The sequence below is a fragment of the Camelus bactrianus genome, chromosome 9, assembly GCF_048773025.1.
Source record: "Camelus bactrianus isolate YW-2024 breed Bactrian camel chromosome 9, ASM4877302v1, whole genome shotgun sequence".
NCBI lineage: Eukaryota > Metazoa > Chordata > Mammalia > Artiodactyla > Camelidae > Camelus > Camelus bactrianus.
In genome coordinates, this window is record NC_133547.1 from 72,200,042 (window position 1) to 72,223,966 (window position 23,925).

Genomic DNA, 23,925 nt, shown 5'->3' on the forward strand with positions numbered 1-23,925 from the left:
AGTTTACCCTTCTGGGCTACGGGAATCCTGAAATTCCAAAAGAATATGATAAATTAATGGAGCAGGAGTGACCCACAGCACATCCAAGGGTGATGTCAAGGACATGTCGAGTATGTGCCTAACCTCCTGTACTTCAACCAGAGACAGAATTCTGAGCTGGACATCCCGAGCGCCCCCGGTTTCACTCCATGTGGCGATTCTTAGAGGTCCCGTTTCCTACCTAAAGCTTTTCTATTGGTAGGAATGTTAGTTTCCATGTGAAGTTGCTCTTGTAAGTTCCCAGCCTCTGGAGCAAGAATTAAGTGGCACTGGGAGCCCGACTTTTTGAAACATTGGTGGTCTTTCTACAGGTTTACTGAAAGGAGCTGGCTGGCTTGGCGGGAGTGGCACCACCCTTGACTCAGCAGCTCAGATTGTGTTCCCTACATGCTGTGTCTGTTTCCTCGATATTGCCTGGCTCTGATTGCAGTAATTTCTCAGATACATGGAGTGGGGGTGGGTTGAAGCTGAAGAGCTACCCAGCGTTGAGGGGCACGAAGATGCTGGTGGGAATCAGTCTATTTCCTGCTGCATCTCTGACTGACCCAGCACCAAAACCAACATGCCCAGGAAATGAACCCTGTGTCCTTGGCCAGGGCCACGTGGCATCTCTGCTCAGGTCTGATTTGAGAAGGTCGCTGTTTAACGCGTCCGGATGTTGCGATCATCCAGATTTAATCATCGGAAGCGTTCCAGCTTCCGCCGCTGTATATAAATTTAAATAATGGCCCCTCCTCTCACAAAGGGAGGAATGTCCATAGCATTTGCCCATCTGTTCGGCGAGGCTGTTCATTCTGAGTTTCTGATTAGATGTCTCTTAACTATCCGATCCATGCCACAATCTCCAAACAAGGCTGCAGCATCTGGGGGGCATTTGATGATTTATAGTGCTTGTTATTTTTGGTTCAAATCTGATTCCTCTTTGGCTATGACACCAAGGCAGGGCGTGGCCTGGACTGAACCTGGTCAGTGCTTTTCTGGATACACTGTGCCCAAGAGGCAGCCAGTGGGGGCCTAGGGGACACCCTGGGGCCACAGAGCCGCTCAACAGTGTGTCCTGATTGGGTGTCAGATTGGATTTCATTTCTGTGTCTGTACACCTGGCTCAGCCACTCACGTGAGCCCAACCCCAGACTGGGCTGAAGGGCAAGAGATGTTGGGGACCTTACATAGGGTCCCTGGAAAATGGAATGAAGACATAGTGAGAAAACTATCTGAAATAATATCTAATTGCCTCCTTTGGGAAGAGGGCGCATGGGACGGCCCCACAAACCCCTGTTCTTGTGTCTCTTTCCACTGGGTACTGATTTCTGCCGGTCACCTCCTCCCCCTGCCCCTCTACAAGCTGGCTTCTTCTTTGCAGCCTTCCCTTACCCAGGGACAAGAGACACATTCTTTTGTTGGAAAAAAAAAAATGTTGATGCGCTTCCAGGTCTGAAAAGCAAAAGGGGGAAAAGGGCTCCCAGCCCCTTTTTTGGTAGGAAGCACAGAGGCAGTCTCTGAAGCGCCTTAAACATTATAATTAGGAGACATGGGGTTCTGCTCCACCTGTGGGTTTTACACAACATCCTGCCTCAACAGGATCTTTTGGAGCCTGTGATGCCTCCAAGCACGAGTTGTCCTTTCAGAGGGATGTTGACTTTTGTGGTCTATTAAGCAAGCAATGGGTAAGTCAAAGTAGATCCCTGCAGGAGAACACTGACGCAAGAGCTCCGGGCCAAACTGCGCCTAAGTCAGTCCCTTCCCCCCAGGGGCTTTGTTAAAGAGACTTCTCCATAATGGGACAAGGGTGATGGCAAACGCTGGTGATCCAACAATAACTATCAGCCAGGTAACAAAAACCACCGAACGAGTCTTGTTACCTCTGTGTTGCTGGGGAGGCCGCCAAGGCTGCTGGGTGGTGGGCCTTTTAGAGACCGACACTCAATGCAATCCAGCTCTGATGACTTGGTGAAGCCAACAGAATCCCTTCCCCGAGCTCTGAAGTCCTCCAGAGGCGTGGGGTGGAGTCCCGACGTGCGACTGAGCGTGGGAGAATCTTGCTAAGTGTCTTTATCTGTAAGTGGGGATACACGTATCTATTTCCTGGAGCGGCTGTGAGGATTCAGTGAGGTCACGGGCGTCAAGGGCAGAACATAATGCCTGGCACACGCCAGGCACATGCCTGGTAGCTACTCCGTCCACGACAGGTATTATTGCTGTAATATCTTCCCTGGCCCTTGGTGGCTGCAAGCTGCGACAGGTTTTGTGACACTCATTCCAGCATTGTCCTGAAGTCAAGAGTGCCTCTACTCTTCTTATAAGCCTGGTGATTAAGCTTTCTCTAAAATTCCAGAGCCTGAAGACCACCCTCTGACTTGGTAGCGAGAGTCACCCGAAACACAGTTCAAGGCCCTGGCGTAGAGGTGATAAAATGGTGGCTCTGGGGCTACATTTTGCTCCCAGACATTTATTTTGCCCCAGTCTTGGCTTTTGTAACTTAAAAAAAAAAAAAAAAAAAAGTGAATTCGTTATTAAAAAAAAAAAAAGAAAAGAAATCTAGAGATTTTGCTCAACAATCCAGATTTCTGGCTCTGCTTGAAAAACCGAAAGGGCTGCTTATCTGGGTCAATATCCCTCCCCCCACCACCCCCCGCCTGGATCGTAACTGGCGGGGACTGAGGAGCGGCGGCCCCCTTTAGACGGACACACACACTCCAGGCTGAAACCAATCCCGCCTCTCCGCGCATGGCTTGCTTCCTTCATCTCTATTACCAGGTCCTGCTCCAGTTCACTGGGCTGAGAGAGAGCCAGCCGTGCCTGGGGCCGTTAGCCATCCGTCGGTCGACTGTTTGGCTTCTTCCACGATGCTGCCATTTTGCTTCACTTAGGAAGGGCCTTGGTTCAGAAAAGCTGCAGGGTTGTCTCTTGAGTGGCCCCACTCCTCAGGGGTTCCTTGGTGGCGTCTACATGCTTTTCCCAGGGTGACCACCAACTGTCAGTCTGTCCATCATTTGTGTCCATTCTCAGCTTGATGGGTGTCATTCCTTCTGTGGTGTCAGTCCTGGCTTCACTTTGAGGCCAATTCGGACCCAGAGGTTATAGGGAGATATCAGATCATAAAGCCCAGAATCAAGTTCATTCCTGGTCTGGCCATCCTGTGCCTACGATCATTGATTATGTCAGCAGGCAATGAACTCACTAGGCTCCCATAAACACCACCCGTCCCCAGGGACATAACTTAGCACATCTGACAGCTGAAGCAGATCCTTTTCACACCCCTCACCTCTACATCACAAAATTATTCCTAATAACAATCAGATAATAATCAGTAATCATAATTTTCTCAATTTAGTCTTCAGTTTAAAATGATCTATGAACAATTAAAGAATAGGGGTAGAGCTCAGTGGTAGAGTGCATGCTTAGCATGCTCAAGGTCCTGAGTTCAATCCCCAGCACCTCCATTAAAAAAAAAAAGACGAAAAAAAAATTTAAAAATACATCTCAACTTAGAAATGCTATTCAAACTCAGTCAAATATTTTACGTTGGGAACTAAAATGTTCATTTGCCAAATAAAAACACTTACCCAGAGCAGTTTGTAAACTGTCACATCGTTCTAAATTTTAAACAAAAATAAAAACTCCAAGCGGCCACACGGTATGGTGGAGGTGAAGGATGCCAACGGTCCTTTCTTTGTCTTAATCATGGTCTGTCACTGTTTGTTTCCAATCTACCGTTTAGATGCGGGAACATGGGGCACCACGGTGGCTGGAGACAGACGCCGCACCTAAAGCGAGGCCCAGTCAATTCCAAATGGTAATGCACTTACTCTTGAGATGAACAGGTGCAGCAGCGCCTCTGTGCGTCAGCTGCAGGCTGCGTAGCTGAGAATTCTCTGAATTGATGTCTACATGGACTACAGTGTTTATTAAAGGACATGTTACTAAAATGTGCTAACTTGAGACTGATGGACATGAGGAAACTTGAGGGGTAATTCAGAAGTTGTATGGATGTCAGGCCAATACGAGATTTTTTTTTTTAGAGAAGAGTATTCACTGCTATTGTTTAGAATCGACAGAGAATGGTGATAATGAAAAGCAGGCTGCTTCTTGCCCACTTTATCACTGTTTTAAAATTTTCTACAGACAACGTAGCCCCTTCTTGCCAGCAAGGAAGGGGGAAGAGAGGGAGGGTTGGGGTGGACTGTGCCCACCCTTGGTACATCACTGCCCGTTTCTTAACCTGATTTCTGCTTTTCATGGTTAAGATATCTGGTCTAGTTTCTGAGCCCCTTTTGGCCTAGAACTTTGATCTGCATCTTTCATTGTCTCTTCCCAAACCCTAAATCTGGATTCTTGATCCAACTGCCTCCAGACCTTGCCTGCTTCTTCCTTCTGACTCAGTCCCCAAACCAAACCGCTCACCAACTTGTGCCCTTGCTGTCTGCTTTTCCAGCTCACCATCCTTCCTCTTTCACAACTTCTCTGAACATGAACACCTGCCTGACTGAGGGGACTCGGTCAACTTTCTCTCTCATTTAGCTGAACTCTTGGCACAGATTCCAGGGTATCCCCTGGCTGCACAGATCTCCAAGTGGGAGTCATACGATAAGCATCATTCTGATGTGAATAGCTGGGGCGTGGGTGGAGGAGGGGCAGCTAGGGATGCCCACTTGGCCTTCAGTACGACTCACCACTCACCGGGGATGCTAGAGGCACATGGCTTGTGGGAATGAGTGCCTTTGGCTTACAAATGGCAGCCAAGTTACTAACATCGAGGCTGAAAGCGGTGACGATGCTGCAGGTGTTGGTCTGGGTCTGGGATTTAATGCTTTATCTGACCCCACACCATGTCTACTGCTCTTCTAACGGTGACTCCGGCATTCACGATGTCCATTTCTTGGGACAGTATACTGCCCGAGAGCAAAATTCATGGTCTCCAGTTCTGAGATGTCAGTAAAATCACCTAGCCACGTGAGGGCTTTCTCCAGTACAGTCTGATATAGAATGCTTATCTTACTCGGGCACAACATCAGCTTTTAATATCCCACTAAATCTGCAAATCAATCCATGATTTTTAAGATTTCTCTGAGCAGCATCTTGGGTAGCCTGCAGTTCCTTTATACAAGCTGCAGCCGCGGCTGCTCATTAACGTCCTTGGCTAATCACACATGTCAATAACCACACTGGCCTGTTACCTGAGATTGCTTTCCCCTGCTTTCGCTTCAAAATTTGACCTGTTATTATAAGAAACAAGAGCTTTCCAAAAGGGTGCTGGTTGTGCCTCATCATTCTGGAAAACCAATACAGAGGTTCAATACTTAATTCTAAATCCTTGGCCTCCATTATTCACACACATGCCTTTGCTCATCCGCAGCAAGGAAGAATGACCTCAGCCTTTCATCCCATTTCAAATGAAATAACACAAAGGAAGCATTTTAAGGTGTAGTGATGATAGGCTGAATGATGACTGGATCCTATTTGGTTAGCCCCTAAAATCTAACAAAATATCAGTATCCAATCAGACATACTGCTTAATGCCACAGATAATTTATATACATATAATACAGATCTTGCACATACATGCATAGATACACACATCTGTCACACATATTCACAGACATACACACGTGTATGTATATAGGAAATGCACAAGACCCAGGTTCAATGGGGAGTTTATATCAGTGTGAACAGTATTCAAATGATTTTTTGATATTCTTTTCCACACACACTTGCTTGGTGCAATTCAAACATTGCCCAGTTCTGTATAGCTGTTAGATGTTTCTAGGATGCTGCTCTGAAAAATCTAGGCTGCCTTCAAAGATTTTATAAAGTGACTCCTTTATTCTCATAAAGAGGAGAAAGGCAGGTTAATCATCTATTGACTCCTCCGTCTCATGACTGGCATAAAGCTCGGGCTTTGGTGAATTTCCGCGTTTTAGTTACCTAACAAACATACATCAGCAGGAGGTGCAGATAAAGATCGAAAGATTAAGCTTTGTCACTCAAATGATAATTAAAAAGAGTATTTTAAACACACTGTAAATATACACAAGCCATCATAAAATCATCAAAACCCTGCCAGAGCTCACCACCTCCAGAGTATATAGATTATCAGGGAGAGGGGGATATTGATGTTAAGTCCTGCTTGTCTTGGAAGATTGTCATTAACTGTCCCAAGCCTGCACTCAGCCAGCCACCTGAGCTAGGGGAAGACAGGGACTCTGCCTTCACACGTTCTAGTGGCAGATTAGTGGGATTTGGGACAAGCAGTTTAATATGCATTTAATCGTGATCCTTTTCTATTCCATTCCAAGATGCTTTAAAATATATTACTCCAAGTACTTAAAAGAAAAACAACAGAAATCGAGATTCTGTGGTCCTGCTTTAAAAGAAAAAATTTCATACACAGGAAAAATTTGGGAAAGCAGATTAATTTCTCCTAAACGTTTCATTTATAACATATCATAAAAAGACACACGAGCCCATGTATATTAGAAGCATGCAGTAACATCACCTTTCATAAAAAGAAAAGCTTGTCATCACAATCTTATTAGGATGTCATGCATTGTTAAACTGGTAAAATATTTCTGTATATTCCAATTAGTGCGACCATTAACTGGCACAGACATCACAGAGAAAACTATCTTCTTTAAAAAAAAAAATCCTTTCCACTGGGAACGAATCCTTTGTTTGACAATTCAGAGAATATTATTTAGAGGTTTTAATTGCTCAGTTGATCTGTGGCTGGATCTCAATAATCAAAACAATAAAATTGTTGGTTTTTTTTTTTTTTGACAACTGTAATAAAATGCTGGTAGTGTCCTGGGATACTTAACTCGAGCTGGATTGACACTGTCAGATTCTTTTCCATATATCTTTTTTATCAGAGGCCAACAGTCATTTTTTTTAAAAAAAATTAAAACGGCACTAATAGCATGGCCACTATCAAGGTATTCCAAACGCTGCTTAATGTCTACATGAAAAGTCTGATCTGATTATCTGTAACAATCTCACCTGAGTATCTATGAAAAGGGGGCCACAATTTTCAATTAAAAAGAAAACAATTCTTCAAATCAATTAGAAAAAGCCAAACATTTGGATAAAAATGGGCAAAAGACCTGGACAAATATTTCACAAACGAAGAAATATAAATAGTCATTTCCATATAAGAAAATACTTCTACATCATTAGTAATCAAAAGAATGTAAATGAAGTCAAGGAGACCCTTTTCCTAATCCATCAAATTGAAAAAGTTTGCGCGCACACACACGCATGCACGAAATTACCAGTACTGATAAAGGTACAGGAAAACAGGCATGCTCACAGACTACTGGGGGAGGCTATACAATTGGTTCGACCTTTTGGAAGAATATTTTAGCAATACGTGTCAGAAGCCTTTACAATGTGCATATTCTTGGACTCGGTAATTCAATTGCTAGGAATTTATCCCGGGGTAATAAAATCCACATAAAATTTTGAGACAGGGATACTCATCCCAGTGTTTTATATGATAAGGAAAAGAATAGGAAACAACCTAAATGTTCAACAACAGGAGAAAAATTAAATAAACACGGTGTGTCTATACAAGGGAATTCTACTTTCTATTAACAATCATGTTCCCAGGGAATATTTAAAGATATGAAAAACTGCTGATGCTCTAGTAAGTGAAAAGATCCTAATTTTGCTTTGAAAAGTATACACGTATATATGGATGCACACTTTGAAAAAAAATGGGGAGACAATACATTAAAAAATATTCAGAGTGGTTATCTCAAGGTGGTGGGATTAAAAGAGACTTCTCTTTTCTGTTTTATACTTCTTTAAGGGTTCAAAAGACTATTTCATTGAGCACAGATTACATGTTAATTTAAAACATGCTCATTGAAGATGCAAACTCAGAAATACTGGGTTTATTTCAAAATGTTTCCTACCCTATTTTCAAAATAATTTACTTTATAGACAGTACACTTAGATCTAAATAAGTTTCTTCTGTTTTTAGAGAAGAGTTGGGGGTATCCACACAATGGCAGATTTTACAGACACTTGGAAATAAGGCATTTTAAAAAGCTGACAAGGTTGGAAGTGGCCTTTAGGATGGTCAGGCCCCAGGCCTGAGAAAACAGTGTTCATTACACAATGTTAATGCACTGGACAGAATGCAGGACACCCGAACTGCAACATTTGGTGCCAAGGGAAATTGAGCACTTGGTTTGGCACAACTGGCTACCGTAACAGTTGAAAGGAGGACCACAAATGAGCAATGACTTTGCAGTTAATTTTCACTTAAAATTCTGTAATTGGGGAAATTATTTTAAATACTCATATTCAAAAGAAGATTTCTTCCCAGCAACCACCCAACCCCCACCTTCTCCACACACACAGACCTTCTGACTTCCTTTCTCAGGGCCCACAAAGCCACTGGCATGAACTTGGGGACCACACACACATTACTCAACTCCTAGGCCAAGCTTGACTATGAACATAAAGACCATTATGACCTTGCTTAGGTGAGATGTTTCAAAGTCTTAGGGTTTTTCACTCTGAGAGTGAAAATTAATTATTTTGCTTACAAAAGAGTCAGAGCAGAGAGACATTCTTTTATCTCTTCTAACTTAATCTGCCTCCCGTCTCTTCTACATTTTTTTCCTTTTCTGCTGGATTCCATTCGGGAAGGAAGAGATCCTGACCCTTGAGGTGACCATCTGTTCAGATCCATTTGAAGGATGGGGAGGCAGAGAATGCATGAGGGATGGGATAGGATCTGTATGAGAGGAAGAAAAATGAATCTGGGGCAGGTGAGGGATGACTGGTTTATTGATGGAGTGCCTACTATGTGCTGAGTGCTTTATCTCAGTTGTGTATTATCTCATTTGATTTTGCATATCACAGCATACCAAACTCCAGCCTTCTAAAGTCCTGCCCCCTTCAAACTCCAGCCAGGATATTATTTCTTGGGACTGTGAATATTAAGGCATATTTCAAAACACAATATGTAAGCTCAGGCAGAGGTTTCTTCATTTTTAATACTAGGGGATGGTTTAGACCCCGTCCAGGTAGATGGTGAATGTGGCCAGCTCTTCTTCTGGAACTAAGGAGCTGGGGAGCTCCTCTAAAACAGGAAACCCCTCGTGGCACCTGCAGCCAGTCTGGCGAGGAGGCTGATTAACGTGGGGAAGGGGTGGGGGTGGGGGGCACAAAGCTACAGCCTGGGCACAGGACCATGAACAGCCATCTCTGAACCAGGCCCCGCCCGCACCAAGATTTCTGAGTTCGCTTTTGTTCCAAAGCTCAAATTTCCAAATTCAGATGCAGAGCAGAATCTGTCTTCCCCTCCCCCCTATTCAAGCCAGCCAGTTGCCCTCCCCTCCCCACCCCTGGCTCGCTAAGCGGCTGCAGTATAAATGACTAGAAGGAATGCTTTATGCTTGGCCACCCCTCCAGCAGGAGACCACTGGCTTTCTCCGTGGTGTTCAGCGAGCCCCACCGAGCCACCGCCGATGCCTCATTAGAACGCAAGACACTCCTGCCAGCCCTGGGCGCTGGATGCTAGCCGCCTGTGGTCTGCATCTGTAGTCATGACAGACGGCCCAGACTGTTGCCTTCCGCTGAAGACCAAGTACATGATCCACTGCAGTTAATCAATAGGATAATGGAATGAATCAATAGGAAAGATTTTTAGAAGGTCTTAATTAAAGAAACACTTGCAGATACAAATGATGTCTTCAATCTATTGATAGTGCCAAGGTGAAGGGTTAAACACAAACAAAACCATCAACTTTATTTTGCCGGCATGCCTTCCACCAGAGAACAACCCAGCAGCCTCCTGGCCCCGGGGTCGGCCCATTAATCAGTCCCTTGTCAATGCCACGGCCACACTGTATGGGAAAATTAGGCTCTGATCAAAAATTTTAATTACGAAACAGCAGCTCAAAACAACAATGAAAAATAGACCCGCACACCCCGTCTGGCCTTCCCTGGCCCCTAAAGTAGGAGCAGCATTCCCCATAAAAATCAGTTCTGCAGACAAACTCCCCTTCCGCAGAGATGCACAGAATTAGAATAATTAAAGAAAGCCTAAATTGATGGGTCCCACTTAGGCAGGGGAATTCTCCAGTGGGCCTTCTGCTCAAACATGTTACATCAATATTTCTGATTCCCTGAACGGTCCTGCACTAGGTACTGGTTTAAAGAGACATCAATCTGTGATGTCAGCATTTATCTAATGAACCTTCAAAAATCAATGTCCAAGATGGTCTGTTACATGCCGGCACCCAATTTGTCCACTCTCCTAGCCTTACTGGCTAAAACCGAAAGCTATAATAACAGGAAACGTGGACTCCAGTGGTGGGGTGGGATGGTTAGATCGGACAAGGCTGGGATTAGACAATCAGTTTCAACCCCGAGAAGGCAAAGGATACTGGGACCAGACAAGGATGCCGGGAGACCCTTCTAAACTTTCCTCCTGGCTCTGGACAGGCACATCCTAAAACGATCTGCTTCTTCCGATCATTCCCCCTCAAAACATACCTTTCCCTTTAGTTTCCATTCCCTGTAATGTTGCCTGACAGGATTTTGGTCCCACTCCTGACAGCTGTGGTAATTTTCTGCTTTTTGGGTTACTCGACTGGGATTCCCACTTAGCTCCACTCAACAGGAGGTCCGTGCTCAGTTCTTCTCTTGTTAGTGTTTATGCTCAACTCATCCTCACCCTTCTGTTAAGAGGACTCCTTGACACTGATATGTTGACACCCTAACAGGCAGAAGAGAGGGCCTAAGTTTGTTTCACTTCTCTTTGCCTCTTTAAAATAAATTGGCCTGTACGGGCTGCCATGAGGCTGAGCTATTTCAAGTGCATAACTCGGGGTGACAGGTACGCCAACCACCAGGCCAGGATTTGGCCTGCCTTATAATCTCTTGCTTTTATTCGCTGTAGCTCTCTCTCTCTCTCTCTCTCTGGACCACAAGAGTCAGCCCTGAGAGCAGCATGGAGCTCGGACAGTTGGAAGATGCGTTGTGTGGGCTGAATTCGTTGGTGCACGCACGATTCCTGTCTCTCTCCGTGAATACAGCTTTCAGCAGCCCCTCGTGCCAAGTTTGAGTCCAATTAAACTACAATGAGAGGTACCATGATTTCATTTGCTTGGATTGTCACATTTCAGAAGTTCAGTAGCCTGCAAAATGTTCGCTGTCTCTCATTAAGCCGGTTCCAGCAACTGTGTAAAGTCTCTAATTTAGCTGCTTTTTATACTCAGCTTTCAGCCCTGAAGATGACTGCCTGCAGGGAAGACTTCCTATGGCATCCGTGGTATTAGAAAGTGCTTCTGATCATACAAATGGAATAGCCAAACTGACCCCAGGACGAAAATGAGATGATATTCTAAGGGTTCCAATTACATTCATCTAGTGTTTTTCTGGAAGAATCCTTACTTCAGAGAGGAGTGTGTGTGTGTGTGTGTGTGTGTGTGTGTGTGTGTGTGTGTGTGTGTGTGTGTGTTTGGGGGAGGGGTACATTCGATGCTAAAGATGCTAAAGAACCATCAGTATGGTGATATTTTCAGAACCACTAGTAAAGACCCGTAACTTTTTTTCCTGATATGACTGTTTATTTCTCTAAAAATCCCAACAAAAACATAAAAACCAGACTTCATTTAGATACGCTTTTAAAAATGAATTGCCTTTAAACAAAGAAATCAGGTTTGTCCTGGAAATCTGATATGTATTAGACACTGGACAGATCTCATTTGAGTCCTAATTGGGTTTCAGGGGGAAAAAAAAAATCACTGCTCTGTGGACTGTGAGGATGCTAATTTCCGTTATGGCTCTGGTTTGATAAGGAAATTGCTATAGAGATGACAGTAATGACGATTACAGTTTATTGACTGACTACTAGATGCCAGGCATTATGTTAAGAGCTTCATACAGAATCTCACTTCATTCTCTGAACAACCCATTTTCCAGATGAGGGGACTGAGGTACAGAGAAAGTTAACTTGCTCAAAGTCATAGCTGGCAAGAGGCAGAACCAACAATCAAACCCAGGCTTGTCTGACTCCAAAGCCCTTCTTCCTAACCATTTTGCACTTACGCTTCAGCGGCAAAAGCTGGCTCAAACCCCACTGGATTCGCCAAATACAAACTGGCAGGTGCATGTCGATGAGTCACGTCTGTCCTGCTGCCCTTGGAACAGAGATTAGCACGGCCACTCAGTCAACCTCAGCCTCGGCTAGCACGGCCACTTTGGCAGGCAGGAATCTTCTGGAGTTCCAATCCTTCTACTAACCTTTCCACTTTGAAAAATAACACTTCTGAGCAGGGTTCCTTTTCTAATTCCCAAAGAAAATTTAGAAAATGGAGAAATGCCCAAAGAAGAAAAATTAAATACAATGCTAGCACCCAGATACAATCGCTCTTGGCGCAAATTCTCTTTTGCCCCCCCCCTTTTTGTTTTTGGTCTATAAAATAGGATTTTCAGTATTATTTGCTCAGTATTTGGTGTTTTTCTCAATGAACAGATAAACCCACCCAGACTGCATGTCTGTCGTGTTCTTCCTATGGATAGCTGTGTTTATAATCACTGGATTAAGTTGGTCACTCCCTGAGTGTGACCCCCTGGTTCTTTTAAATGAGCTGTCATCTCTACTGACTCTACAGACGCAAAACTTAGAATCTTTCTTTTTGTTTTGTTTTTTTTAGGCCCAGGTGCAGAGAACAGCTCCAGCTGGCTAAGAAGCGAAGGTCAGAGAGACCCGAGCTCGCCAAACCCTGAATCCCAGAAGCTTAAAACATCATCAGAGTTTCTCCTACCAGCTCAGGGACCTACGGCTCTTCTTAAAAAAAAAAAAAAAAAAAAAAAAGACAGCAAAAGCTCAACCTAAAATGAAAGAGATCAGTTTAATTATGTATGAGTAAAAAAATAATCAAGATCAAAAAATGCTTTCATTTTCCTGGGGGAATTTTTTGGTTGGAAATACAAATGGTTGCTGTTCTTGCCTAGAAGATGGAAAAGACACTTGAGCCTACAGCAGGCAAGGGTTTACGGAACGGGGGCTGCCGCTCTTCGCCCGGCCCCGGGAAGGGGGTGATGAACACGGTCTGAAATCAATATCAGGGAACAGTTACTGCATCTCAATATTATCTGCCGAGATGGGCTGCTGGAAGAGGATGGGGGAAGAGGGAGGTATGTCGATAGCTTTAACGAAGCACTCCACAGCCATGTACAAAGGGAGGTCAAATAACTCTCGGCAGACCAACCCCCACTGTAAGTAGTAAAAATGATAAAATCAATATTATTAAATAAAAAGTTAGCACTGCTATTGAACCCTCTCACGATCTTGGCAGTGCCTGGCTGAAAACGAAGGAGGCTATTTTCCAGTCTCTTCAGGGGCAAATATTTAGGATCGTGAACATTTGCAAAATGTGGGGGGAGAGACATACTTTTCACATAGAAACTGGGCAGTGGGAACATCTGAACAAGAGGGCCAGGTAACTGTCGCCTCGGAAGACAGCGATCCTGCCCAGCCAGGTGAACACGCACTCCAAGGGCCACTAAAGGTCATGTCATTTGCAGCTGGACTTTGCTCCTCGGTCCTTCAGGGTGACAGAGGTCAGACTGGCTCAGGGCTTTCCAGGAAAAGAGAAAGGTGCTACTTACTCTCCTTTCAAACCCTGAGACTTGGAAAAGCACCAGAAAAAAAATCATGGAGGAGAAAAAGGGGAGGGAAAAAAAAAAAAAAAAAAAAAGAAAAGGAAAAAGAGGAGGAAAACAGGGCATTCAGCAGCCGACGACTGACCTGTTCTTGTCAGCCCAGAGGACTGCGGGGACGCTTCTCAAAGCCAAGGAGGCGTTCTTTGCTGCTGGCGTTGGGTGCTTAATTGTGTAAACTGAAGGCAGCCTATAGAGCAGGTACTGAAAAAGATAAATTTAGACTAAAGATAGCCCAGCCAAAAATTCCTATGAAAGCAGCAAGCTCCAGTCATATCTGGAGGAGGAAGGGGAAGGAAAAAAAAAAAAGAAGACGACGAAGATGAAGAATGGCTAAAACTGAGTGACAGCCCGCCGGCAAGGCTGCATTCGCTGCTCTGACCTGCATTTAAACACAGAGCGGCTTACCCTTGTGAACACCTAAAGTTGGCTTCCTTGTTTGCATTTCATAGAAACTACTATAGAAAGTAAACAAGAACCTTTGGTGAATTATTTAGCATACAAATAAACCAGCCAAGAAGGCTAAGTAGGCCTATATGAACTAACTGGATTGAAATATTCATCTGTAAATAACCCTCCAATCTGGTGCTTTCGCGTGCAAATACTACATGGAACATTAGACACAACTAGCTTCTAGGGATATTTAGGCTCACTGGAGAGCAATTTTTATGTCTGCTGGCATCTGTGGGTAGTGATATGGACTGACTGTTAATATAACCAACATAAAATTTATGTGAACACTCACGGAAATAGGAACACACTGTCAGACAGCTGGTGTCTGATGCGAAGCACATGCGGATTTTATATGCGCTGCGTAAACTAACCTTTGCAATAAAGATTTAGCAGGTTTATTAGTTTAGGAAATCGCTATAATTAAGGATAATTCATAATGGCCGCTTATCCACTCTCCAGCAATAGCTAGCTTAATTTAGGCTCCATTTCTTGGAGTCATAAATAAGTGCACTGCTATCTTCTGCACAGATGTGGCATTCAACCTGTTCACGTTGGCTGGTTTTGGCTTGTGTTTTAATCAAAAGCATTAGTAGATAAGACTATAAAAAGCACAGGGTTTGAAATAAATTAGCAAGAAATGCATAGGCAAAGTTTCTTTTTTTTAACTGTTCCAAAAAAAAAAAAAAGTAACCTCTCCTTCCAGAGGTAAAACAATTAAAAATAAATAATCCTTCCAAATGTACAAAAGGAACTTTCATTTACAAACCCAAGGAGAGAGAAAAGTGACGGAGCAATAACATTAATGCAGGCCGAAGAAATATGAGTGTGACCTCTCTACAGCATTTCCATTTAACTGTGCATGTAATTAAAGCCCGACCTTTGCAAATGCAAGTACATTCTGTCTCACTGCAGCTTCTCCTGTGCGATCCAAGTTCCAAGCAGGTTTCCACAGTGTGCTCTCCTGCCTTCAGTGTCTGCTCTGAGGGACGGTTGCCTCTGCTCTCTGTCCCCACCTACAGGGACACCTTTACTGCCAGTCCATAGCAACACCTGACACTCTCCGTCCATTCAGTCACGCCATCTTTGAGTTCCAGCCCATGCACTCTGCAATCACTCAGGGCAGGAGTCAGCAAAATGCGACCAATGCCAGAACGTGGGTCTCATCAGCATCTCTGATGCCAACTGGTTGGTGAGCGTGCCCTAGGTGTGGGACATGCTGCGAAGCCTTCCCTGGCCTGGTCTGAACAGCCAGCCAAAGGAGATCTTCTTGTGAGATCTCCCCCAGGGAACTGCAGCTTGATTGACATGGGAATTTGGAATCATATTAAGGGTGAAGCTCTACAGAGACTTAACGAGTAGCTTTGCTCTTGAGATCTTCTTGATTGTGGTGTTAATCCTGGTGTAATGGAAAGGGTGTTGTTTAAGAGTTGGAAGGTTTGGGATACGTTTCCCAGCTGTGTCACTTGTCATCTGCTGTGTCCCTAAGAGAGCCAGTCAGCCTCCCCAGACTTCAGCCTCCTCATCTGCAAAGTGGGTCGTGATCACCTGTCCAAACTACTGCGTGGGCTACTATCAGGACCTGCCTGGAACCTTTGGAAACACTGCCCACAAATCTCCCGGGACAGCAAAAATGCTCTGGTGAATTCTAGCCCAGCCACTTAGGAGTGGGACCTCTCCATCTCTGAGTTTTCCTGTAGTAAAGCAGGGCCAAGTGATAGCCGAGTCACCTCACCACGTATGAGGATCAAGAGGAATAACGTGTGCAAAAGTGGTTAGCCATCTCTGAAGAGCACTGCTGTGTAGGACCTGTGCGCTTGGACCGGGCCTCCTCCTGCTAGTTTCCAAAGGCGCAGTTGGTCCATGGGTCCTGAAGTCACCAAGGTCCCCCATGATCACTCAGACTGGGGTGGTGGTGTGAGGGTTTGAGGGGACGTGATGCCAAAATGAGCTGGGTGCGTCACTTTTAAAAAATTATATCTTAATACCAGAATAACTGATTCCTGGGAAAGGATGGAAGTTGGCTGAGTTATCTCTGTGAGCAGTTTGGCCTGGTGAACACGGGGAGAGCCAGTGATAAGGTAAGTGAAACTCTCCAGAAGGAATTTCTCCCCCAAAGCACTCTCCTTGAGAAGTTGGGTGTGGAGCTAGAATTGAGGAAATGAGCATGATATGATACTTTTTTATGGGCAAATTCGGGTAGTCAGTGTCCTGACCATGAAGTTGGCACACACACAGAGGAGGATAGAAAGGGTAATGGGACAGGCGTTAGCACAACTCAGCTCTCCCCGGTCTCAGTGTCCTGCTGACGGTGGCCACTGTGGCCATCCAATGAGAATGGGCCTTCCAATGGTTAGATAGCAGCTGGGTAGGATAATCTGTGCAAATGAGAGTGAGGAGAGGGACAGCCAGGGAAAGGCCCCTGGCTTGCATTTTATCACCAAGGCCCCGAGAAGTAGCATGACCTTGGCTCCCAAGTTAATAAAAGGAGCCAAGAGTTCCCTTCAGTCTTCTGAGCCCCGGGTATCTGGCAGGCTCACCTGTAGCCCCATGATGGCAAGTGGCCCACCCTCTTTTTTTATTTACGGACGGGCCTATTTAATCAGGTGTGCACTGGGAGATTTATATCCTGTTACAGAAGTGATCTTGGCAAAATAAAAAGCTAATGCCCTGGGTTGTAAAGCAGCACTGGATCACAGAATGAGGGAGCAAGTGGGGTCAGGGAACGGGCTCGCCCTTCCCCACTCCAGCATTTCAGACTGAAAGTATTAGCCCCAAATGAGGAACATATTTATCAGGAAAATCTTTTATTCTTTTAAAAGAGAGTTTCCTTTAGGAGTCAAAGTTCACAGGAACATTTACCATTCTGGGGCCCAAATTGACATCTTTAATAAGACTTCTGGAAATTCAGAATTTAAATCATGGTTAGAATGAGAGGGTCAAAACATGTCACCCTAAGAACCTAGGGTCAAAAAAAAATGTTTTCATTATAGCTGAATGGCTTTAAAACATTCTTAGCCTCCCCAGATTATAAACTAAAATAAAGAATCTTAAAAGCAACAAACAGGCCCCAGGGTTTTCTAAAGAAATATCTGGTTACCAGGGTCTGACTCGACAGGAGAATAAATGTTTAAATAAGAGAGACCTCAAATAGAGGTGGTAACAGTAGGAAGAGTAGCAGCAGCATTAATGGTAGTAATAGTTTAAGCTACATGAAACAGGTTTTTGAGGCAACAAGGGTTCCAGAAAGACAAGGACTGTATATTAAGCTCCTAGAAGTCAAATTAGCAGGGTAGGTATGGTTGTGAGAGATTCCGCACATTTCCACCTGTGACAAGGCACCTATAAAGGTAGGTGGCAAAAACAACAGCAAAGGAATACGGCAAAAGGATTCATTTGGGCGGGGGGGGGGCGGGGCGGGGAGACAATTATTTTAATTCCTTTCTTTAAAAAAATTATTACATTCAAACAGGCAGAACCAGGACTTGACAGGTGAGTCCCTGTACCCGGCATACAGCCATCTTTCCAACGCCGGCAATCTGATCGCTGTCACGGAAAACAGACGCTTGGTCGCTGGTTTTCTCTCCTTCCTGCCTCCTGCGAAACTGCACATGAGACACACGACCCTCTCTGTCTGAAACCTCTGGATCCCCAATACGGTTATGTTTTATCCCTGGAATCAAAACAGTCTTTCTAGATAAAAGAAAGAAAAGAGCTTCTGTCCCAACCCCTTGATGGAGACCCAAGGAGATTCTGACTCTTACTATATATGCTCATTTTTCCCTTGAAATCTATTTCGTAACTTTCCAGGAAGATTACAGGGCACAGCCAGGCATTCACAACCTCAAGAATAATTAAAACAAGGCCGCGTATCCCGCACAGTAAGGACAGTGGGCTTCAGGACTGCACATCGCCGTGCTGGGCGGATCTCCAGCCCAACTGGGAAACGGCAGGTGCCGCCTAGAGCCTGGTTTTCTGAGTGATTCCCTCAGACTTTCTTCCAGTGAAGAAAAACAGATTCCCAACCAGAAATAACAAACGTCTCCCGCATAAAAGATAAATCTGAGGGCCTCTGCCTCCCCCTGCCCTTTGCCTGGTGCCCCCGACACGGACGCCTGAAGCAGTCATATTTTGCTAACTAGCAAAACGTGGATTCATTTGATTTGCAGATGGGGACCCCTATTGGTCTGAAAAAAATCCCAGGGAAAATGGAAACAGAACACAGCCTTCTTCACCAAATATGCCTGAACTTACCAATAAAAAGACACAACGTTCACAGTTCCATTTCGCCAAGAAAGAAGAATACAGATGGAGTGTTGAAATCCTCTCCCCCGCCTCCACCTGCACCAACAGATGCCCCTCTGGGAAAAACCCCCTGCCATGAGGCTCTGAAGTTCACCTCCCCGCACACCCCGCAGGGGCAGGGGCACGCGCACGCGCACGCGTCACTCCAGCCGCCTGTGTCACCGGGGCTGCCGTCCATCTCTCTGCTGACAGATCTCCGTGTTGGGCAGGATTTCCAATCCTTCCTGACTATCTATTTGTCACTGCAGGTGAGTGGTGGCACTCAGCCTGATCCCCAGCCACTTTCACAGTTACTTATCTGTCTTTATGGATTCATCCTGTGTGTCAAGCCAGCGCATAACAGCATTACTGTCAGGGTGACAAAACTGTCCCTAGAGTGCCACAAATGATTCTCTCTCCTCATGGCTGCTAGCAGGGGAAACGCAGTGACACCACCTCGCCCCACTCATCCTGCTCCGGCCCGAGTCTGGTTCCGTGCCTGCTCTTGCAGGGAGGGCTAGTGAATGATGGGTTCAGGGGAGAGCGGCTTGTGTGGTCTCTAAAAATTATAGAGAACAAAGAGAGCAGGGCTAGCGTTCACCCCTGCCTGCAAGGCACCCAGGCTCTTGTCACCTGCTTGAGGTGAGGCACCCATGTGTTTAACACCTACCACTGCAGAGGCCTGAGAGGGGATCCCGCCCCCCTACCCCCAACTCTTCAACTCCCAAGGCCTGTCACTCTGCCACCCTCCCCAGCACACAGTTAAGGAACCACAGGACTGTTCACTTGCCAAGCCTGTAAATCTGAACTACAACGGCAAGCTGAGATCCGAATGCTGTCATTTTTAGAGCAGCAATATTAACTGGAACTAATAATAAATAAGAACTTCCAGGGTACGTAGGAGTTGCCAAATGATTTGTAATCATTTTCGTGAGCTGACTGCTTCCAAAATAACATCTCATTTCTTTTCTGTTTTGAAATGGAGCCCCGGTTCCATTTTCCACCACAGGCTTCCTTCGGAATGTAATTTTGACAGCAACGTGGTGCCTGTGGCCATGTTCGTTGGAAGGAAGGTTTCTGCTCTTCCTTGATTTTAATCCCACAACAGCATGCCAAAATTAAGGCAGTGAGGGGGAACACGGAGTTTTTATTGCCACCGGGAACTGGCTCGAGGATGCCACATTAAGACATGCTAGTTCTAAATCAGGTCCACAGTCCTTTCCCTGGCCTGCCCAGGGTGACCTTCTAATGCTACCAAGTGGTTTCACAGATCCCTCCGAAATCAAGGTCAGTGGAGCCCAGCTCTGTTTGCCAGGGCACACTATTATTTGGGGGCTTCAGTAGGTGCTAAAAAAAAATAGTCAGCAAGACACTCTACTCACCAGGTGGGGTCAGGTATGCAGTCTGGTTGGAAGGCTTTGCTTTCCCACTGAAAGGTCAACTGAAATACAAGTGCACGGTGCAGGCGGGCGGGCGCGTGCGCACACCCGCACGCAGGCGCCAGTTCAGGTGTGCTGGGCGCTCCGCTTTGTTCTTCCCCCCCGATGAGCACTCACCATCTTGGGTTGTTTTTAAATAGGTTCAAGCTGATTTCTGACACTGGAGAAACAAACCTAAAAGCAATTTAGAAAACACCTGCCCGTGAAGTCAGATGGCAAAATATCTAAAGCTTCTCTCGAAATCTGTGACCTCAGAGGCTGACATGGTTTGATGGGGAATCTAATGTAATAGGCTGCGAAAGCCAAGAGGCCTGTTGTCAGCAATGAAGTCTGAAAGTTAGCAGAATTAATAACACTGTACAATGGAAGAGCCCTCAAGGGACAGGGCTGCAGAACCAGGGCAGTGGGGAAAAATGACTTTTGAAGTCATTTCACTATGACATTCTGTCATCACTGCTAAACGGAAATAAAAAATCATCCGGATCGCCACATGTTTCTTTGTGTGTCCTTCCCTTATCTAATATAAAGTAATAACACCCCACCCAGGCTGGGAATGGACCCTCGAGGGATTCCGCGCGCTCCATTTTGAATCGCTAAATGCAATCACAATAAATGCAAGTGGGAGTCTGTTTAGCAGAGAGTGATGCCTGGTCCGCTGCCCATCGAAAGCCAATAAATCTCAATGCTTCAACAAGAGATGAAAATAGTTATCTCATCACTGCAGTGCCAGGGCGAAATTTTCTCTGAGCCAGAGTATTTTTATAGATGATTTATGTCCGGGAAGGATAGTTATTTAGCAAAATGGCAGATAATGATGAATAGAAAGTAAGTTTGAATAGCAGCAAGGGAGTGGTGCTTTGCCGCCACAACAGACCAAACAAAATGCCTCCATAAAGTACACGCCACAGATAATTGCTATTACACTCAAACTAGTATCTGGATGACTGCGAGTGAAATACAAATGAGCCCATCTGATTCAGGAAGTGATGGCTTTCTGTTGTTCTAGAATGCATGCCCCGGGAGTCTGCTAATTTTTCTTGAAGGCATACTTTGTATCTTTAGAATGGCAGTTGCGAGCACCAGCTCCATTGATTGGATTCAAATCTCAGCACGACCTCCTACTTCATGAGACCTTGGGTAAGTTGCTTAACCATTTTCCAACCTTAGTTTCCCTATCTGTAAGAAGGAGATAATAGTAGCGACCTCTTAGGTTTGTTGCAAGGATGAAACTAGGGACTCTGTACCATGATTCTTGGGCACAGGACGAATACTACAAAAAAATTAGCTATCAGTTAGGGAACAGCCACCCAGAGACCTAGCTATTACTTGTTTAGTTTTATCCAGTCTTCTCTAATCAGTAAATCTTTTACTCGAACCCAGAGTAAGATTTGAAGAGAGGAGAGCTACCAGGGGAAAATTTGCACTCTACTGATTGGGTGGAAGACATCACCTTCCCAGAATGTTTTTCGGTCATTCTACCATCACTATCCTGGATTCTCAAGGCCTATTGAAATGGTCACATTACTAACTTGAGAGAGAAGTAAGGAACGAGAGAAATTATTCATGGAATTACAATGGAACGGAAGTCTATTTTAAAAATAAACAGAACTGAATTTTTGGAGCCTTTGAATAAAAGGTAAGTTGACTGCACACAGAATGTCAAAATGGAAGCGAAGGTCTTTTTTTTCTTTTTAAGCACTTTCTTCTGTACTGAAGCACTACACAAGGAAAAAAAAAAAGGAACTAATTATAGTTTTAAATGTCCAAAACGCCATGTCCACCAAAAGCCCGGTGCTCATTAGTACTAGTAATTAACTTTACAACTGTCAACACAAACAGCACAGAGGCTGACAGATAGAGAGGAGCTCTGAGGGTGCTAATAAATCCGGAAATAACAACTTGACACACAGATGCACAAAAGGATGCAGGTGATAAAGAAATGTTGACATCAAATCTAATTATCTTCGAAACGGCCAACTACAGCACGAGCCACAGTAATGCACTGTTATTGGTGGTGATGAGGCCCCTCTGGAACAGGGCTTAACCACTGCCTACAACCCAGCTTTTACAGCCCTTGTCAGAGCTGCTGAGGACAATATCAAACAGGAAATTATGAGTGCCGTGACCCCTCCAAGTCAAAAATCCAATGATGAATATGGGCTCAGCAAGGCATAGCAGATTACCCCCTCACGAGTCCTAAAGCTGGGATGATATATGACATTTTTATCAGGCACTTTCTCAGGAATGTCACCAAGAGGGAAAATAAAGGCCCTGCAAAGAGGCGACTAGGTGAATTATGCAACTGTAATTGCCGATCATAACCTGATATGAGTTGAAATTGCTCTGTTTTCATATTGAGATAGCATAAAATTGTCGGGAAATGCAATGGCTCCTTAATGTGGGCTAGATGAGTCTAATATTCTGATCATTTTTCACTCGGCTGCAAGGTAAATCGAGCTCCCTTAACACAGCCACTGTGGCCCAGGGCAATCGAGGGGCCCAATTTTACACTTGAATTGAGCAAATATGTGTAAACGACGATTTTTCATATTTTCTGCATGCATAAGAAGATGAAACATCTTTATCATCTGTATTGTCTTGGCTGAGCTTATACAAAATATTAGTTTATCTCTCCTACTTTGGTTCATTCCATAAGCGAGACACATAGATGTGAAGGACAGGCAATATCCCATATATAAAGCACGTCCATCTTTCATGCAGACTCACTTCACAAGCTCCCCTATTTAAAACAACCACCACCACAGCAAAAACAGACACTGCCGTGGCATACAAAGGAAGACTTCTTTTTTAAAAGGGGAGGAAAAAAAAATCCAAATAAAGGCCCTGAACACAACCAATCGTCCCGTCAGTCCCCTGTTCATGCACACGAGGTGGGAAAAACCCAAGTAATCTTTGGTGCCTCTCCCTAGACTGCCTCCCGGCCCCCACTTAAATCAGTTGTACCTGCAGGAGGGTGGGATCAGCATTTTATTGCTTTCCTGCTGCGGCAAATGGAAAAAGACTCTGCCGGCTTTCTTCTTCCTTGGGGTCATCTCTGAGCCTGGGGGCATCTTGACCTCTGGTGCCTGGTCCTGTTCCTTCTTGTTCCTGGGCCCCAGTCTCTAGATGGTAGAGGACCCAGGCCCAGCAGAACTGCCTCTTTATTGCAAAGTGAATTTTCCCTTCTACCTCTGTCACTCATCCTCAGGCCTGAGGCTGGCCACACAATGCCACCCCTGCACAGGGCAAGCTCTGTCTAGCCTAGAGGATGGGGTCCTAGAAATGGGTCTGCTAATGAATCAGCCGTTATCAGGGCCATTACCACAGGGTCCCTCTAGAGCTGTGTTCCTTGCACTGTGATTTAGTACAGACCATCAATATATTAGGGCTTTCCTGGCTGATGTCTTTATCCTCCCATCATTTTCTAGACGTATTCTGTTGGTAGGCCCAAGGCAAGACTCATCCTCCTGCCACGCTTGGCCTCAAGCCCCAGTGAAACTTGCATGCACACACCAGCAAATATGCAAAACATTAAAATAATCTCATGGTTTTTCATTCTTTAAAAATAATCAAACCATTTGTTTCTCGTCAAAAGACCCCTAGATGATAGAGTGTTAGTAACAGAGAGATCAGGGAAACATAAGAAAAACGAACAGACTGGGAAGAACCATTCAGAATGAGCCAGATTCAGCACAGGATGCTCGCATCCCAGGCTCCAGAACTTAGGACCCTCCTTCTGTGGTGGCTGACTGGCTCCCTAATGACTCAATGCTATATGGACCAATGCTGAACAAAGTTTGCTGGAACTGTCTAAAGCTAGGCTAAGCTAAGGTACAGCTGGGGAAAAGTATTGCCTGTGGTGTCCTTGTGTGTGTATGAGGGACAAGCTGTGTCAGTCTCAGGGCTGGGCCCCGCCCACCCGGTTCCAGTTTTCTCCTCTGTAGGCCCCACTGCAGCTGGGTGGGCGGTACCTCAGTGCCCTCTGCTTACATGTCCACCTCCCTCTCCTAGACTGTAAGTCCTCGAAGGC

The 23,925-nt window shown here is 45.0% G+C and overlaps 1 protein-coding gene and 1 long non-coding RNA gene across 4 annotated transcripts in view; one reads left to right on the forward strand and one right to left on the reverse strand.

Annotated features, from left to right (window-relative positions):
* FTO (FTO alpha-ketoglutarate dependent dioxygenase) overlaps nt 1-23,925 on the reverse strand; it is a 357,038-nt gene that overhangs the window by 36,297 nt on the left and 296,816 nt on the right. The gene's annotated exons all lie outside the window — the stretch shown is intronic.
* On the forward strand, nt 9,840-12,884 carry LOC141578682 (uncharacterized). The gene is made up of 2 exons (XR_012509301.1): nt 9,840-11,142; nt 12,714-12,884. It is a non-coding gene; the product is annotated as an uncharacterized LOC141578682 (long non-coding RNA).